This window comes from Pipra filicauda, unplaced genomic scaffold (assembly GCF_003945595.2).
Source record: "Pipra filicauda isolate LSUMZ 115617 unplaced genomic scaffold, ASM394559v2 scaffold231_size1239837_pilon, whole genome shotgun sequence".
NCBI lineage: Eukaryota > Metazoa > Chordata > Aves > Passeriformes > Pipridae > Pipra > Pipra filicauda.
In genome coordinates, this window is record NW_024104345.1 from 1 (window position 1) to 20,084 (window position 20,084).

At 42.3% G+C, this 20,084-nt stretch overlaps 1 long non-coding RNA gene across 1 annotated transcript; it reads left to right on the forward strand.

The window, feature by feature from the left end:
• The first annotated feature begins 1,219 nt into the window (after positions 1-1,219).
• On the forward strand, positions 1,220-19,223 carry LOC120323315. The gene is made up of 4 exons (XR_005563644.1): positions 1,220-11,411; positions 11,797-12,258; positions 14,648-14,932; positions 16,628-19,223. It is a non-coding gene; the product is annotated as an uncharacterized LOC120323315 (long non-coding RNA).
• Positions 19,224-20,084: the final 861 nt, after the last annotated feature.

Here is a 20,084-nt window from a genome sequence, read left to right on the forward strand (position 1 = left end):
CCAGGCTGGTGCGGAAAGCTGAAGGAATCTCACAGAACTGTGCTGGTGTGAAGTGTCTGATCTGTGCGTGGCAGGACATTGGTATGTGATTAGCACAAATCTCCCTCCCTAATCCAAGAGAGAGAGATAAGCACTGTGTTCTCACTGAAGAAAAAAACAGTTATGTAATTAAGGATAAAGTACTTGGGCAGCATGGCATGTAGTTAGGTGGACACATTACCTCTACTGGATTTATTTGATCTGTTTGCCACATTTGTTTTCCAAGGAACTTTTTGGTGAATTCCCCTTTTCCCCCACAGCAGCAGTCAGATGTACAAACTGTTACTAACATTGTTGCACTCCATCTGTTCCTGAAAACAGAGAAAAAGTTGTGAGGCTACGAAAATCAGCAGAAGCTGAAAGCATTTTGTTAGGTTTCAGGGGAGAAATGGCTTGTCCCTTTAGCTGTGTCACCATAATATCAACTTTCAGCATTGGAACAGCATCAGCCTTTCCTGAAGTCTTTGCTGTTCAGTTTGTCTCAGTGAAATTCTATTGTTCCTGCTCTAATCACTCTTATTCACTGTAACTCATGCTGCTTTAGCCAAGCTAGGTAGTTGGATCCCTCCTTGCTATAATGAGGCTATGAACTGCATTGCCCAGCTCTGCATCTGGGCAGATATTTCCCCAAGGTGCTCCCAGAGATTAAGGGTGTCTCTTCCAGAGATTTGGAGATCCTTGCAAGAGCAGCATTTGTTCTTTCTGAGCCGTGAGGAACTCGCTCACTGACAGTACAAAAACAGAGTACCAGTTTTCTCCAGCAGCACTGCTGGTTAAATAATGCCTGCTAGGGAAAAGAAAAGAGAAGAGAAGAGAAGAGAAGAGAAGAGAAGAGAAGAGAAGAGAAGAGAAGAGAAGAGAAGAGAAGAGAAGAGAAGAGAAGAGAAGAGAAAGAAGAGAAGAGAAGAGAAGAGAAGAGAAGAGAAGAGAAGAGAAGAGAAGAGAAGAGAAGAGAAGAGAAGAGAAGAAAAGAAAAGAAAAGAAAAGAAAAGAAAAGAAAAGAAAAGAAAAGAAAAGAAAAGAAAAGAAAAGAAAAGAAAAGAAAAGAAAAGAAAAGAAAAGGGAAAATAAGATAATGAAAATAATTAATAGGTGCCATTCTGAACCACATGGGTCCTGTTACACCGGTAAAGGTGGAGGGATCGCTGAAAGACTGTGGTGATAAGGCTGTCCTAGTAAGTAACCAGTAGGTTTTCTATCTGGTTCCCAGAGAACATATCTTTCATTCTCAGGAATGTAATAAACTGAGTTCTTCTTGTGCACTATAAGCTATGCCAACCTCAATCAGTGCAAATCCACTGCCCTCACTGAAGCTTCAGTTCTTTATGGCAGCTGAATGTCTGACTGCACCGCTTACTGACCCATCAGACAAATCCAAACAAACACTTGACAAGGTTTGAGAGTCTGAGCCTCAAAACAAAACCAGAGGTCTACACCAGTGCAAATGATTTTTCCCAAATTTCAGGGCTAAGCCTGGAGCTACTGCACAGGTCAGGTTATCATAAGCCCCCTTTTGTTTCTCCAAGGCTTTGTTTCTGCCCATGTAATTTGAGCTGGAAAAATTCGATCTTGGGATTGCCTAAAGGAAACTAATTGCTTGCATTTCATAGGCTCCCTGAAGTGTGGGCAGCACTGCAGGCCCTGGGACACAGAAACGCAGAGTTGTGACAAGCTGAAGGGATGTTGATTTGGGCCACAGGTGCACGAAGCTTCCAAGCTCCTGCCTGCATTTAGCCTGAGGCTAAAACAACAGCATTAGTGATGCCAGCAATTGTAAGCTTAGTCTTTCTCTTGACATACCATCTCTGCATGAGGCCAGTGGCACATACATCCCAGCAGCAGAATAGCTGTGCTCTCTGAAGTTACACAAGAAAAACTTCCTTCCATGTGCTGAGCCTCACTTGTAGCCCACCTTAATTTCCATGTACTCAGTACCCAGCAGCATTGCAGACCACAATGAGGCTTGCTGCAGGGAGCAAGCAATGTCTGAAAGGGTCACAGGGTCATCACTATGTCCAGGGATCTACCTAGGAGAGCAGAAAAGAGCAAAGAAGAAAATAATAGCAAAAATAAAGCTGGAAAAATGCAAAAATAAAGCAAAAAATGCACAGAAAATACCAGCAAAGAAAAAGTGTTGGGAATAAAGTTGCTGAAAATGTCATTGCAAAGGTCAGGGCAGGCTCAGGGAGACAGTAATGGCAGGAATACTAAGCACATCAGGAAATGTAAATACATTCTTTTCCCAATGTTCAAAGAAGGATAATGAGAGCAATGCTGGGGACAGCCATACACTTTCAGGGGGAGTAAAAGAAATAATGGACTCTGCATAAAGCCAAAGTGAATGATGTTGGCTCTTGTTGCAGGTTGTTAAAGTTTCAGTGCAAAGATTCAGCTGTTGAGGATCTCAGCAGTGAGCTGGGAGAAGCGGGGGCTGCACTAGGGGCATGGACCTCATTATGCTGCCACTGTGGTCTCATGGCAAGGTCAGGTAAATGTCGCAGGTTGTAATGAATCAGGGTCCTTCGATTCATCAGCTAGCGGGTCCACCTGGGTGGGAAGCACCTGGAGAAGTGTAATTTGATTAAAAATAGTGTGTGCAAGGACTAACAAAAGAAAATCAGGCTTCACAAATCCTATGGGAAGTTATTGTTACTGAAGTGGATGACATTAAGAGCTGACTGGCAGATGCCGTGGGTGTAATTTACCTGGCCTTCAGTGCAACCTTCAGTACAGAATAAATGAATACATTAAATTTGCATTTATATAGCTTCTTTTTGTCCACACACCACAACAAAGTACTTTGCAAACATCACATGGGACATACAAAAGATGCATCCATGACAAATTGGGATGAAGAGCTTATTGGGAAAGTGGTCCTGGAGAGGCTGTAGACTGCAGTCATGGATGTCTTTTGTTGGAGGTGCATGGTACACACCCAGATACCCAAAGTCTGTACATAGAGGGTCACTTAATTGGGACATAAGCCTGCAGACCATTTGGAAATTATAGAAGTGAATTCTTGCTGGCCAACTCACACAGCCCCTCCCTCTCTCCAAGGGGAATCCCCAAGCAAAGGATGTCCAGGCTGTCCTGTACCATCTTTTGGCTTTTAGGGTGTACATTGGCCTAAAGTAGCCTCACACCTCCCACATCCTGCAGCAGCAGCTGGAGCTGTATTAGTCAGTATATCCTGCTGCTGTTGAGGATAGCTCATAATGAACAAGTCCTGTAGCAAAATGCACATAAAAGCTTTTTTACTTTTAAGTGTCCTCTGCTGTAGCAACAAGGTAACATACTGCACTTTACAGAAGCACCTAAAACCTCATTTAGAATTGATCATAATATTTTAATAGATGATGAGGGTTTTTCTTCAGTGAAAACCAGCAGAATTCTTTCCAGGTAGCTGAGATGTTGTTTATGTCATCCTTATCAAAGCGTTAGTATTTATTTTTAATTTTTATTAAAGATGGTTGTTGCACAGTTCTATGGCTGAAAGTATTTCTGCAGTTGAACCCTGCTAGCAGCCATTTCAAAGCTATGAAAGGCAGGAGGGCGTTTTCGCACTAAAAAAATTTCAAAATCGTGATTAATGTGGAAGAGTTAAAGATGACTGTCATGGCTCACTAATGAAACCAGCTTGGAATTTCAAATTGTCATATTAGAAAAATCCCTATTAATTGCTCCCCAAGGCCTAGCACCACAGCAGGGAAGCTGAGGATTTGTCCTGTCACCTCATTGTCAGTAATGAAGAGATTAACTCTGCCGTCTTTCTCTCAAATGTAATGACCAAATAATAAATAGAAGTTTATGGCACATACAGGAAATGGACACTGGATTCATAAATGTTTTCTAGCTTTAGTTCAACTGCACTTTAAAAACCGTGGCACTTTTGTTTTACTGTGAAAAAAATGGGAGAGAAGAAGTCCTTCAAGCAGTTTCCTAAATTCTGGGAAAATAAAGAGAGGCCCCAGGAAGAGCCTTCCAACCATGGATTCAGGATATAGACCAAGGTCTGTAGCTCCATGACCCCTGTTCCAGCAGAGAGGGACTATAATTTTGTCTCCTTGTGTTCAAGCCCAGGACACCACCACAGGTACAGCCCCAGCCAGGCAGCTCATGGTCTCTGCCCTCTCCTGCGTGATGTAGCCTTTGCTGCCCTAGGTAGTAAGTCTCACAGTAATTGTGTCAGCAAGGATTTCAGCAGTGTGCTGGCAGGAGGTCTGCACAGTATTTTGCAGTTCCTGGTTGTTGGTTTATCCTGTGGGCTTACAAGCGTTTCATTATCTCCAGCACTGCCGTAGTCCCATGCAAGCATGAGGCTATGTCCCTCCACAGCTCCAGGTACTGCAGACTTATATGTGGAAGGAATATCTATCAGTAACTTTAATGGCTCTAACTAGCTTTTTGCAATTTCCTTGTAGCCACTTTTTTTGCTGTTTTAAAGCTGTATAAAGTGCTTTGCCAGTATAAATAACGGTAACTTAAAAATCCATCTGAGCTGTCCCTGACTTATTCCAGAAGCATTTACTACATGAAACAATTGTACGAAATTGCACTGGCAGCCAAAGACAAGCTGTCTCCAGAGTCTGATTTTAACAGATTATTTTTATTAGAAAACACTGGGAAGTGTCAGTGAGTGACAACTTGGAGAACTGGTTTATGGCTGTCCTTTCAACAGCTATCTCTCCACACTTACTCCACATCAATCTTAAATGAGTGTCTCCTTCAAGGCTTATCTCATCTGCTCCAGTTTTAGAAACAACTTAATGAAGTGGATTTATCCCCTCTTCTCCCCATGGAAGCTTGGCTAGTTCTGCATTTATGTAGTTCTTATGCACATCTCAACCTTGATCTCCTTTTCCTAAAAATATACTTATCAGCCTTTTGATGAAGGGTGTTTCCTCCTCCTTTTTCATTCCTCGAGGCTAACATCGCTGAGCTGTACTCATGCTCTTCCACAACTGTTAATTTTTCATAGTTCAGCTTTTAATGAGGTTAGTAATGGTTGTTGCAGGATATTTGTGATCTCACTGCCTTCACGTTTCAGCACTGTAAGGCCTAGGGCATGGTCAACAGCGCTGTTTTCCAGGAAGGTGATGTGCCTTTTTCCCAGGCTTCCAGGATTAGTTGGTGTATGTGCATAGTGGATTCAGAATAAGCTTCTGAGATGGAGCTAGAGTCTGCCTAAAATCCCCAATACTACATATATATTCATTAACATCTATGTTGTTTTATAGTACTCAGAGTGCATTTTAATGAAACTTGGCTCTTAACACGTGCCAGGCCTAGGCCAGGCTCTGTTCCCATCTGCTGAAAAACCCCCATACTTTTACGATGGAAGAAAATTTTTTTTTGGCACAATGCAAAGATCTACTAGTGCCTTCCTTCTGTGTTGCATTCTTTTCAGCAGAAATATTGATATTCTTGCTTATAATGGGGAACAAGGGTATATACTTTGAACTGACTCATATTCCAGGAGATTTTTATACAGTCTATGGGTATTCTCAGTAATCTGTGTTACGGACTGACCCGGGGGCCTCTTCTCTCCAACCCTTCTCTCACGAGGACTGGTTGCAATTTTGACTTCTGCGCTCAGTCCCTGTCCTTCACTCTATCTCTTGTGGAGGGGATGGGGAGAGAGGGGATCCACCTGCATGAAGTGGAAAAAACCCAAACTATTCTGCCATCCTTTGAGGACCTGAGCTCCCTCTGTGTCTGCCTCACAGGGAGGATGGGACAATTCTCCAACCCTCAGGACACGCTGACTCTCACAGGGCTTCACAGAATTATCCCATGTGGCTGTGGTGGTTGTGCTGCAGCTTTCCACTTTAATTGGGCTGCTTTGCTAAGTTTATTTTTTTATTCTTTAATTTTGCCTCTCAGATCATCATGGTGACCGGTTCTCTGCTCTCATACTCAATATCCCACAATTACTATTTTATATAAGACAGGAACCTCCAGCAGAGTCATGTACTCCTCACTGTCACCCAAACTCAGTGTGCACTGGAGAGTTTTTAGACTTGTGCCCTGAATCAGGTCTTGCCTCTCTTCCACCTCATCACTGTCTCCAGTGCTATCAGCCTTTCTCTCCCTCCCAGGATCCTGGGGGCCTTCCCAATGGTGTGCATATTTGCATATGACTGTTGCTCTCCTTTTTTTCTGATGTCAACAATTGTCCCAGATGCTGCAGATGTGTATTGAGGAGCCCACTCAAGTCTAAGGTGACTAAATGATTTCAGGAATAAGCCATGATTGAGTTTCCAGGGGTCAAAAATGGAAGTACACATGTAGTGCAAGTCTTGCTCGGTTTGTATTCAGTTCACTGTCAAAAGATACCACTGCACACCAGATTTGTATGGACTTCATGGTATCACTGGCATTCATGTTTTTATGCATTGGAATAATTGTTGGAGTGACCTTCTATTAGCCCATGTATTGACCAGTTTTGAAAGAGTAATGAATTCCTTTTGACTCCCAAAAACAGAGAAGGGAATGGTCTGCCTGGTGGCATTAGCAAGATGACTGAACAACCAGTAGTCCTCTTGTTACAGTGATGGGAAGAAGGGATGAGCTGAAGAGGTAAATTAGCTCTTTTCATATTGGAATAGGGAGCATGTATAAAAAAGAAATCATTCAGAAATAAATAACTGAGATGGCATTTAAAACAAATCAAAGATACACACACTCACCTATTCTCACAGAAAACCCTGTAAGAATTATTTGGCTAATCTTGTTCCCTGCCCACCACTGGGGCCATCATTTGTCTTTGCTTTGTTCTCACCACAAAAGTGCAAATGGGGTGAAAAATGGCAGGAATCTCATAACAAACACAAGAGTAATATTCGGCTGCTTTATAAATGAAATCCAGCTTTATCGGTTTTCCTGCACAACAACACCCAGTGCTATATGCTCAGGCTCTGCCTCATACACTGCCTGTTGGAATAGCACACTGGCTGGGAAAGCATTTTCAGAGAATATCCATGGTCATTTTCTGACTTCTCAAGAAAGATTTTAAACCCTTGCCCAGGCAAGTCAATGCTACTGGGAACATTAAAGTCTGTCTTTGGTCTTTCCAGGGAGTCTGTAGTATGTATCCGCAGAAATTTGGTGACACCTGGAAGAGCAGAAACGTGCTTTTTAAACTCATTAATTAGCAACTATTACTGAAGTGTTGGCTGGATTGAGCAGCTGGCTGATTAACCTCTGCAACAGCAAAGCCTGGAGAAAATTCACTGCAGCACTCGCAGACCCACGGGACACTGGTCCATGGGGGCTGTCACACTCCACTGGAGATAAACATCTGCTGGACACCTGAGCCCAGGTTGCAGCATCTAACTGTGGGGCCACACTGTCCCAAGCTGATGGACCCATCCAGTCAAGCCTGCCCAAGGCTGTCTAAGGCTTGGGAAGAAAATGTCTCTAACCTTTCTTACAGTGGCAGAGCCCAGTCCCAGCCTTTACACGCATTATTCTGTTTTGATGCATTGCACGCAGAGACCAAGGGAAGACAATTAAGGGCATGCTGACCAGTGTTTTTCCTCTTAGAAGCCTAAAGCTAGAGATCAAAACCCAAAGCCAGGTGTTTGAGGCAAAAAGATTTTATTTCTTTAGGTATTCCAAACTGCTGAACATTACAAACCCAGCATGTGTCAACAGTACTGCAAGTCCTCAGCAAGCACGTTGCAACTCCTCACAGTTAATGGTAATGTATGCACCTTAGTCCTTAGGAAAAAATATCATGTCAATTTGATGAGATGTCTCAAAATGCACAGCAGCCTAAACTTATGTCTGAAAATATCCTGGTCTTATAATTTAATTTCTTAAAAGTGCAGGACCTGAGTATCTTCATTCCATTTCTAATCCTACTGGTCTATTAATATATGTGTGTCCTGACAGTAGAAAAGTAAAAGATTATACAGAATCTTTCACCTTTACTATCTGAGTAAGAGAACAACTATCTAGCTTGTCATGAAGACTTTGCTGTGCACAAGGAGTCAAAAGGAGAAATTCAGGCTGTCTGCATTAACATGTAAAGCAGTGCAATAGGAATAGATCTGTAGAGTGATGGAATCGGTACAAGGGACCAAAGTTGACACTATCCATCAGAATACTTTACTTTGGAAGAGCTCCAGTCTGGCCATGTCAATGGCCATTAGAGGCTGGAATTCATTAGGAATGTCCCACATTGTACAGTTAAGTTTCATCTGACAAAACCCCAGTTTGTGCACTCTGTAATTATGCCATGATGCAAAACAATGCATAGAAAGTGAAGAGGATTAAGGTATTTGCTTTTAAAGTTTCTCCCAATTTGAACTAGAATTTGAACCAAACAAGAAAAACTCCCACAATATTTGACGAAGCACATCACATATTTCCAGTTCTTACCCAGTTCTCATCCAGCAAAAAAAAAGTGAGGAAAGAGAAAACTCACAAGCTTGTTCAGCACCTGTTGCAGCATCTCCTGTGTTTTCTGATGCATAAATGAAGCAGAAAGCCATCACTTGAAAAGGTCTCAGTGAGTTGAGCACATGTAAAGCTGCATGCTGAAGTCCAGGAGCTTGTTGTGACATTGCACAAGCAGGCATAATCTGTGACAGGGGCTTTTTAGCTCAAAAGTATGGCTATTTAGTAAATATGGCTCAGGAAGTCTTACTCCATGACATGAAAAGAGAAATTTAGATTCAGGTTCAGCATTTATATTAAACAGTTCTCTCCTAGCTTTGTGTACCCATTCTGTTACCATCCATCTGATCTCCAAACTAAACAGGTGAAGTTGCATTTCTTCTTCACGAGACTAAAGCAACACATACCACACTGGTGAGCATTAAATAGGAATTTATATATGTCCTTGAAGAAATGCAGAAAACCTCTGCCTGTAAGGACATGGAAAACTGTAAATGGTGAAAATAAATTTTGGTTGACAAGGGGCTGTAGGATGAGGCCTCTCTTCAAGGAAAAATTCCAATAAATTAAAGGTGACTTAAAAAAGTTTTGCTTTTAAAGGAGATGAATCCAGAGGTCTGTCTCACCAGAACTGCATGTACCAGGGATGTCTCAACAGAAGTGTGCCTACCAGGGAACATGAAGAGCCTTCCTGCTTACAAGGGCAGAAGCGACTCATCTCCATGTTCTTGCACTGAAATTTCCTGAAAAAAATGAGTCTCATGCCCTTGTGAATTTGCCTAGCATCCTCATGTTTCATGTGATAAAACATCCCTGAAGGATTTGGCTGTTTCTCCAATATGATTTGAGCTGTAGCAGCATCTCCAGGAAAACTAGGCGCTGCCCAGTGTTCCATCAGCCTTGCATGCAGTGGGGAGAGCACAGCCAGCCTGAGCAGCTGGGTCAGTGCTGAGGGGTCAGTGCCATCTGAGATCCATGAGAGTAAAAGCAGTTGAATCTTAAGATGAGATACATAAGGCAAAACTTTGTGACCTCAACCATTGGAGCCTAGGTGTATATTTTGGCCAAAACCTCGCTGAAGAACTTAGGATAAAGTTTGACTCCCTACACAGCATGGCAGAGAGAGAGAGGGAAATCAAGAGCAGGGCTGAGCCTGACTATTGGCTGTCTGGGTGTCAGGGTCTGCATCAGGGCATGTAAGTACTTTTGAAGCAATCCTGCAGTGAACAACAGAAAAATTCAGACTCTGCACGTGTGTGCAGATCATGGAACAGAGGTCAGAAAGCAGCTTGGGATCATCTGGTCCCACTTCAATCCACAGCAGGGATAACCAAAGTCAGAGTTGGTTACTCAGGGCCTTGTCCAGAGAGTTACTGAAAAATCTGTTCTCTCTCACGGAGAATTTTTTCCTTCCTCTGTCCAAAGTATGCCTCTTTACAGCCTCTGCTTTTATCTTATATTTTGCAATGCCTCACATTCATCTGCTCCTCCGTCACAGGTGTGCTCATCACAGTCGGCCCCAGCCCCAGGACTGTCCCAAGTAGAGCATTTTGCATTTGTTTTTGTTGAATTTCAGGATGTTACAGCCAGGATGTGGTCCCACAGATCCCCAGTCAGCCTTTTTTAGAGCAGACCTCAGCTAGTATAGCTAATGAAGGCTCACCAAAATCAGCAGCAAGACCATTAGGATCTGTCTTTGCATTTAGAGAAAAGTGCTAATGGCAAGGCAGTCCTCTAGAGGATGTCAAGAAAAAGAAAAAGGACATGAAAAAAAACATATAAACTGTCCCAGTCCCTTCAGTCTTTTCTTGGATGATTAGACAGAGAACTATGTTGTACTTATTCACTGGGTACCAATTTCTTACAAACCATGGCTGCACACAAACACACACTACCATTTAGCAGGGCTAATGAAATGATCCCTGAAGCAAAGAACTCGAACCCTTGTGCTATGAGAAAAGCAGTTGTGCTGTGAAACAGGAGGAAAGTGTCCACTCTCTGGGACCAGCCGCTTGAGGGAGCCAAGATGACATCCACTAAGAGCCAGCAGATTACATAAGTATTTTTGAAGTGTTTCAGCTGTAATCACTGTCTTCTGTAATGTTAAATCTGTTGGGTCAGAAAACTCTGAGAGCTTCTGTCTCAGATTTAAATGGTTTTTAATTTGGCTTCCCAAATTAAAGAGACTACACTCTGTTTGTGTGTAGTCTGTTCCCTTTGATAACTTTTGATGGGGTGTGTGTGTCTCAGTTTCCAACAGATTTGATAGCTGTTCAGAAAGCTTAACATTAACTTCTACAGATTGCATGAAAACAGACAGAAAATAGTCATGAAAATAGGTAAAGTGAGGTCCTTTTATGAAATCAGTTAATATAATTGGAAAAAACATACAACTACTTGGCCTGCAAAATTTTCTTCTACTGTCTCTGTTTTAAACATTAGAGACTCCACAAAGGAGAAAGTTATAGGAAAGCACTTATATGCCATAGGAAGTCAGGATGCAGATGCTCATTTAGATATTACATAGTGACTTTTTCAATATGGCTCGATTTCCTCCCATGCCCTCCACACAACTCCCTCTCTCCAGGACCCAGGTACTAGTTTCTCCCATCTCATGAACTCCAACTGCTATTTTAATCTTAAGCCAACATTTTCAGGAATATTATGACTCCTAGGAGAAAGCTCAGTGATTTAACTTGTCCTGTTTTTTTAGCCAGTGGGATTTACCGTACAGTGAAGATTTCTCCATGGAACCAGGAGAATTCCACATCTTTGGATCCCACAAGAAAACTTGCCTTTCCTAATGTACTACATGATTCAACAGCTCCAGTCTGAGGGTATTTGCATTCCAGCCACCTCAATGACCCTCCCTATGTGAGGGCGGTGGGACCTTGTACCCATGGTGATCTTTTTCCCAAAGGACTCCAAGTCATGATATAAGCAAGGAAGAGAGGAAACTAGGAATGAAGGTAAGAGACAAGGGAAGGCAGAGCAACCTAACAAGAGAGGGTTACGCGCAATGTTTACCTAGCACCTAAAAGGACCACCACACCCCTCCCTCTCTGATTTGAGCAAGTTGTAGTCTTCTGTGAATGTGTTATGGATGAGACAGGTTCTTGCAAAGGTTCTTGAAGGAAAATGGTAAAACACTGTTAGAGTTTTGTAAACCATTGTTCAAGTTTCCATTAAAATGCTGTCCAAGTTTCAAAAATTATTGCTATAAGCCTGTGACAGTAACAACACCACCCTTTGATTTTATTTGTAATTCACCTCCATGTGTACTGGGGAATGGGGTTAGAATTTTGGCAGCAGTGTTACTTTATGAGTTCTCATTTGTGTTTCTTTTTCCCCCAGGTGGATTTATTTCTTGTTCACATCAAAATGCAGAGATTGCTCCATCTATCAGGACCACTGCATGTAAAGGAGATGTTATCAAAATGCATCTTACATCCTGGCATGGAAAACTTGTGTCAGCAGAGACATTCAGCCAGTGGACAGAAAGACAAGGTTTTCATATTAACAGATACTGTACCAAATAAATCAATCAAAAATAACAATGAATGACAACAATGACACTATTACTATACACTGAAATACAGCAGCAGCAAGTCCAGCCTGCAATGCCACTTCACTCTAAGAATAACCTCAGAAAGACCCCACCTGAGGACAGGAATAGGATTAGCACATAACAGAAGGATGATAATAAACATCATGCCTCTTGCCCAGAACGAACCTCTCTTCTGAAAAGACAGACGGTATTGGTTCAAGAGTATTAAAACCAGGAGCTTTTAAAAAAGACCTCATTTTGCAGTGCATGTATGTATGTCTCTCTCTCTCTCTCTTCTCATACCTATATATGTAAACACATGTACATATATAGTTCTTTCCTCACCACCAGGAAAGATGCAATGGCCTATAGGTAAAATGCCTATACACGAAGCTTCATGGTATAAAAATCTGTCTTCTCCCAGCAGTTCCAAGTATATACTGCAGAAGCTGTTGCAAAAGAGTAAAAGTAAGCATTGGAACTATTCACCTTCTGCTGTCTTGTCCTTGTATTCAGGAAAAAAAAGTGCCTATATTTAGAAAGCAGAATTAACACTGAAGCAATTTTCACTAGTCCTTTAGTCTCCTCAAATATTGTTTGTGGTATCTGCTTTCATGCAAGAGGATGGGGCCACATAAAAGTAATCACAAGGATGGAAATGTTCTCAGCAGGAGGAAAAGGGATTATCAAAAAGCAGAGGAATAAGACTTATGAATGTTTTGTACTCTTGGGCATCCGTATGCCATTTGAGCTATTTAGAGTGTTAACAGATAGATCTAAAAATAAAGAGTACATTATTTATTAACTTATTCAGCTTTCAAAAACAGGAGCTGCATATGTTTGTCTAATAAACTACATCAGATCACATCCATGGATATAAATTGGCTGAAATAGAAATCTGCAGATCTTCTTGAGGTCATTCAGAAATGCAGAGATTGAGTTACTTTTCTTTTAGGGAAAATATATAGAATAGTGCCATTTATTAGTAAGTTTGATGGCACATCTACTACATCCTATATTTACCTTTGCCCAGCTTCCCCTAGGTAGATATGAGTAATTCCAGATTTTTTTCAGAACAAGACCTATCCGAAGGAAAATATGATTCAAGGGAAATATGACACCAGAAAGCAAATTAAATGGAGAAAATGAACCACTGAAGGCTGTTTGTTGAGATCTCATGACCTTCCAGCCCTTTGGCATGAGTAAAACAAACTGCTGAATGCACCAAAACATAAAGAGTTAATTTACAAGCAGGACAGCCTGGACCAGCTTTCTGAGGCCACCTTCTCATGAAGGCTGCATCCATATTTGCATGCTTGCCTAGCTATGCTGAATGGAGAGAGATTAGCAGGAGAGGCTGGAGTGATGGTTACTTGGTCTGTGATTTGATGTCTTTTTATGATCCAAGGAAAGAGGTCCACAGGCACCTGGAGAGGTCCGGTCTGTCTCCATGCTGATCTGTATGGCAGGCCAGGTTCAGGGGCTAGGTGTGGGTCTTGAACATTGCAACGATTTTTGTGAGAGTTAGACTTCAGTTCTGACTGCTCCCTGTTATCATTTAATTGCTGCTCATTGCAACCGTACACACAGAGCTTATATAAAAAGCATCAAGAGTTGAGGACTTCAGAGCCTGCTGTACTCTTCTTGGGCTGTTGGGATGGAAAGGGCACGGAAATGGTTCTCCTTTGGTCTTGATAAAAGGCAGAGGAGTCAGAGTAGTGTTATGTTTTTTATGGGTATAAATTAAGACTCCATTCTCACTCTTCCAACATCCTCCAGCCAGGCATCTCCCTCTCCCCGTGCTAATCATCCCTTCCCCACATGATGAGGCCAACTCAGGAAAGTCTGATTGTACACCAGCCCTGCCAGACATCAAGGGAATGAAGGCCAGAAAGAGAGAGAGCAAAAAAGCATATATCAGAATCATGGAGAAACCTTTTTCAAGGGGAAAAGTCCTGATGAAGAAGAAAACACCCAGACCATACAAAAGCTTATTTGGTGATGAAGTAGGAAGGGAAAAACTTTAATTCTCCTCAGCTCTTGATTCCAAGACATGCATTATATATTGTTTATTTACACAATTCTTCACTGCCTTTGCCACAACTTTTCTTACAACCTCACCTTGAAAACAATGCTGTGCATTAGCCTAGGGAACTAATCTGAATGCAATAGTGATGTCTTAGTGCCCATCAATAGCTTTTGAAGCCACTGGTTGATGCTAATTGTACTTGGCAGAATGAAGTTTCAGAAAGGAAGTTTTCACTAGTTAGTTAAAAAAAGCGGGAAACAGTGACAAAAATGCCAGTGGATGTACCAGGCTTCAAGCTAAACTCTGCTCATCCTAGAGCAAAGAGGCCTTTTACCTCAAGGTACGAGGTCTTAGCACAGGCTTCATATTTTTGCTCATGGGATTACTTATTTGTTTTACCTTTCTTTTCATTCCATGGTCTCCAGATGGCCAAAAACTGGTGTGAGATGCAATTGAAAGAAATTAAAACACATGACCTGCATTTTAAAAGGAAATTCTACCAAAAAAAAAAAAAGAGGGACCAGGGGTGTTTTGAACTCATGAGTTTTATTTTTGTATTCTAAGAGAATAAGAAAAAGTTTGTTTCCTCTTCTACCTCTAAAATCATATTATTTCTTTGTTTTGAAAAGGTCACATCACCTGATGTAGTAATTGCATGCAGCTGTTATGAAATTGTTCCACATATTCCTGGAAAAAAAGCAGTAATTGGAAGACTTTTTGGATGTTATTACATGGCAGGTACCTCCCAGGGACAACAACAATAGCTATTCATCTGGTGGCAACAGTCTCCCATAGGGAGCTCGGAGCTGCCTGCAGGAGCTGGTGTGGACCTGGGGAAGTTACGTGCTCCGGCTTTTCGCTGAGGAAGACAACACAGAATGCCCATGTTGGGACTAAGTGTCAATATATTAAAGGTAAAAAAAGAGCCCCTCCTCTGTGTTCCCTGTAGTTGGCTGCAAAGCCCTGCTTTGGCAACCCTTCCCAAGCTCACGAACCTGTTCTTCAGTCTTCTCTCTCTCCTGGAAGGGTTGAAAAAGGTCAGGCTTTAAATGGAGCCTCGTATTTTATAACTCCGTGTTTATGAGTGTCTATTCTGAGGGGTTGCAGAGAAGCAACATATTTTTTTCCCCAAAATGACTGAATTGAGTGTCACTAGTTTCCATCTCCTGAAGGCAGGCAAGAATGAAATGACTGGTAAGTACAGGACCCCGCCCCCTTTCCCCTCCAGGGGAGTAAGTGCCAAAATAACCCATCTGAGGAGCTCCCTCTCACTGGTGTGCCACCTAATGCAAACCATGATGCCAGAGTTAATTGCAGCAGTCAGCTGTTGCATTTCATCCATGAGTCCTGCTCAGTTTAATTAACCTTTGGGGAATTAGCATTTTGTTGACTCACAGTACCTGCTTTGAATTCCTGGTAGTGTTATAGAAACACTGTGACTCTTTTCTCTCAAAAGAGTGATGCCCAAAGGCAACGCCTTTAAAGAATGGTCTCCAGGCAGCAGCAGGCTGATCCTGGGTCAGAAGAGCCTGGAAGAAAACAAACCATACCTCTACTGGCACCTGAGTCATTCCCCACCATGCTGGAATTGCTCATTCGCCCTCACCATAAGGTGAGGTGTGGGTCTTTACTCCTACCAGAGTCTCCTGAGCATTCTTGTTCATCACTTTGTGTTTACAGTCATTTCCAAGCAACTCCTCCTAACTGGCAGGTGCTCTGGCTGCATTTACCAAATAACATCCATGTTCTGCTGCTGAAAAATCACCAGGTGACCACCTGCTGGTTGCACAAAATGATGCCCATCCTGGGCAAGTGAAACCCACTGCAGTACCTGGCATGGACTTTTCCTATCCATATACACTGTTTCCTGGTGCAGTGAGCTGTTGGTAAATCCAAGGAAGTGTTGTCTGGCCAGGAATGAGACTTAAGTTTGGCTAAGCAATGTATGTCTTTGGGCTTGTAGGTATTCAAGAGCCAGTTTGGCCTTGGAATGGGTGTTGCTCAGGTTCCTTAAATCAGGTTGGCAGGAATACCTCTACCAAAAAAGCGTTTCCAGTCTCTCTGAAGAGGCCTGTACTGCCACCTTCTATCATGCCTCACGTTTTTGACCTACACCTAGTCTGTAACTTTTCTCCCCTTTGCTTATCTCTGGGCGACATCTGAGGAACCACTGCAAGGGGTACAAGTTGGCATTATTGCAGGGGGGCAAAGGGAAAAACAGTCATGGAGGCTGTGGCAAGTCAGACTGGGGCTTGGGCTGAAAGGGAGTGATGCAACACTTGGGTGCAGGGAAGGGAGGTAATGTCGATGCTGAGTCACCAACCCTGGAACGATTTAAGACACCTGCAGACGTGGTGCTTAGGGATATGGTTTAGTGGTGGACTTGGCAGTGCCGGGTTAATGGTTGGACTTGATCTTAAAGGTCTTTTCCAACCTAGATGATTCTAGGATTCAATGGTGTGGCACTGGCTGGTTGCAGGCTGAGGATACTGGGCACAAGAGGTCTGTGAACGCTGCAAAGCACTGCTGAGTGGTGTCCACGCTAGCATAACTGACTGCTCCCATGTCTTACTACCACTTACTCTTTGTCCTGTTTTTTCCTGATTCAGCCACCACAACCACATCTGAGAGGAGACATCAGCTGGCCAAAGCGTTTGTCCCAGAAGATGGGGGAGCCCAGCCCAGCCTTGCCAGCTTGTACGTAGGCTCCAGCAAGGATAGCTGGCCTGGCCTCACCAGCAGAGGACTCCCAGGACCAGCTTAACCAACCCCGCACCATGAACTGACCTCCTACTATTCTCCATGCCAAATGAGTCCCAATCTTCGCACCTGCAGATTAAACACCACCTGTCTGGAAATCTTCCGACCAGGCAGTTGGGAGAATATCTTAAGAACAGCAGCACACAATGCACTCTCAGCAACTCCCTTTGCAGCAGGTTGACCCTGGTCTCCTACCATCCACTCCATGCTTCACTTTCTCCCCTGTCTTTGAAGAGTGTTGAGAACAGAGGAAAATCAATGTGGCTTTGTGAAATAATTGTGGATTTTGTTCTGAGCAGAGAACTGAAAAAGCACATTATAGATATTCTGGATCAATAGGATTCATGCAACATTTGACCTTCTCCTGTTAGCTCTCGTACTAATGCACTTTCATCTTTACCTCTGATTTGGGGGTCTTTAATGGGATCTACTGAAAAAATGGTTTTCTGTGGAAAGCATAAAAGGGTATAATCTGTGAGAAACGGGAACTACTGGTTTTCACATAATCATACAAAATTATCACTTTCCCTTCCCTACTAGAGATCTATAAACTTCTTACTCAGAAATCTGACTGTAATTTAAGAGTACAAATAAGAAACACAAAATACAAAATATAAAAAGGATGGATTTAGGTTATTTAGAAAGCTGATGCATAGACATTCAGACATTTTCCTGGTAATTTAGCAGTCACTTCAGGAGACAACATAACATTTACACTTTGCAGCAGAAAAAAGCAAAGCAGCCTGCTATCAAAGGAGTTGTCTCCAGCACATTTTCTGACTGAGGTTTGATGGGTTTTTTTAATCCCCTCTCCAGGTGTATCAGTCTTGGTGTGAAACAGAATAATTACTGCTGGTTTGTAAGAAAAGGTGATAATTTGAAGCACATCCTGGGCTCTTTTCTTGAGGATATTTAGTTGAAAAACTCTTCTTTTCAACTGCAGTTTTCAATATTGCTAAATTACTATACCATTCAATATAGGAGTGACTGATTTGCTGCTATGTTGTTTGAGACTACATTTACGTGACTGCTTGTGTATTTACACTTCTTGGAAAATTCTTTGGCAACAAATGATACCATTGATTTCATACCAATTTGATATTTTACAAGAAAGTTAATATGGCTTAGTTTGACTCTTTCTGTTCTGCATTTACAGGGGCTGAGGGTTCAAAAGGGCCCTTGCTTCATCTAGGTGATATGTTTCCTATAAACAGAGCTGGTCACAGTTTCAGACTGAATTTGTAGTAGTTACTTCGCCAGGAAAAACATTTTGTCATTTGTTTGTTTTTGTAAATAAACACAAGGTTTGATTCACCAGTCCACCTACACTCTGTTTTGTCAGTGGAGCCACAACAGAAGAGCACTGGTTTTATAAATGGAGAATCAGGCTTGCTATAGTCTATTGCTAAGCATCATATCTTTTCCAGTCCCTCTAGCTAATAAAATTCTTTATTTTACAGTATTATTCATCCCTCCCTGCCCTCCTCCAGTCCAGAATATTCCCTATAGTAGCCTGGGTCAGAGTAGAGGTTTGCATCTCAACAAAAGCAATGGGTCACTTCTCTTCCAAAATCCAACCAAGACATCCCATCCCATTGCATGTTTCTTACTAAGAAGCATTTGGCTGGGTTGTTCAGGCCTTATTTTTTCACCTAAAGATGCAAGGAAAATCCTAGCTGAGATTATAGCGCTATCTACATTAATTATGTACCTAATTGTCATTGCTCTGGAAGAAGAGACAACCCCCTGAGCTCCCTGGAGTTCAGGCTTATTTGATGCTCGTCTGCACTGGCTCCTTCTGCTCGGTTGGCTGCGACTCTTACCCTGCCAAACATCTCTAACCCTGTGGCAGGGACGAGGCTTTCAGGAAATCCTTTCTGAACATCAGCCATAACAAAAAACAAAACAAAAAAACCCACCCAAACCATTAGCATCACACTTGGCTGTGACTGCTTGGGTTAAACTGCTCTACCTTCCTGCAACATTTTATTTGTGACCTTTTGCATTTTATTTCACACGGTCCTTCAGTTAAACAACAGCAGAGAGCGTATGAAACTGAAGGCTGCTCTGGAGATGATGGATGAGGCTCCCCACGCTCCCCATCGCTTGTAGCCCATGAGTCATCTGCTAATTTCCTCAGCTAAAACTGACAGACAATTACCTGGCATTTCATCACGGCCAACCGGATTTTTTTTTTTTCCCCAGAGCTCACTGTCTATCTTTTGATAGCAATGACTACAAAAACTGCTGCCTAAAACATTGTCTCTCAAAGCTTTAATATTTTATTGTTATTGCTTTGAGTTCTTGCTGCACAATACCAGGCATCTTGCATCTTTGCTGCTCCAAATCTTTTCCTGTATCTGCTTCTTTACAGCACATTACCCAAGAACTATTCTGTTAACTGCATTATATAAGTACTGGAATAAATCGTGTTATTGATGAGTATTTTTGAAGGTCTTTTTTTTTGTAAATGCAACTCAGCGACTCTCCCAATTGCTTCATTATTACAGAAGATGATGTTTAATGTAAGTGTAGTATTTATAGTTTCATGCAATAACTAACAAAAATCTCAGAGCTTCCCTGTCCTCCAAATCCTTTGACTGGACTCTCAGCTTCACTAGATGGAGTGTTACACTGTTCAGCAGATAGCCCAAGGGCCAGAGGTTCCTTTACCCCTCCGTAGGAAGGTCTTCCTCTTCGGATGGTCTAGACCTGTAGTAAATCCCTCCTCATCATGCCTGGTGTTAGGGGAAGCCCTGTACTCTGTAACCACTGGCCATGATGACACCACTGGCAGATCCTGCCCATCACTGGGGCCACTGGCTTCTCATGGCTCAGGGACTGGGGGACTTCTTCACTGACCATGAGGTGACCAAATGTGTGACTGGGACCAGCTTCAGAGATTGTTGCCCCAAACTGAGGAGCCTATATAAGCAGGGCCATGGCTGTGAGGAAAGGACCTTGTACTCTCTCAGTAGCTGATATAGGGGAAGATTTTTAGGGTCACTGTAGTTCAAACTAAAACTCATAGAAGAAGATAACTGGCCTGGGATCTACTGTTATGAAGGCTGTGGGATGTTTCATGCTCAAGGAGAAAGTCTTCAGTCACCCTAAGGACTTTTAGGAGATTTTATAATGGTCATCTGATATTCAGTTTTGACTCTTTTCAAATTGATCAAATGTTCTATTCCAAAATACAAGATTTTCCCTTGCAGAGATTCTCCACCTTCTGAGAAATGATGTACCACACCATTTTAAAAGGCAACATCTTCTTTGGTAAGGTAAAGAAAGTACATTCTGCCTAAA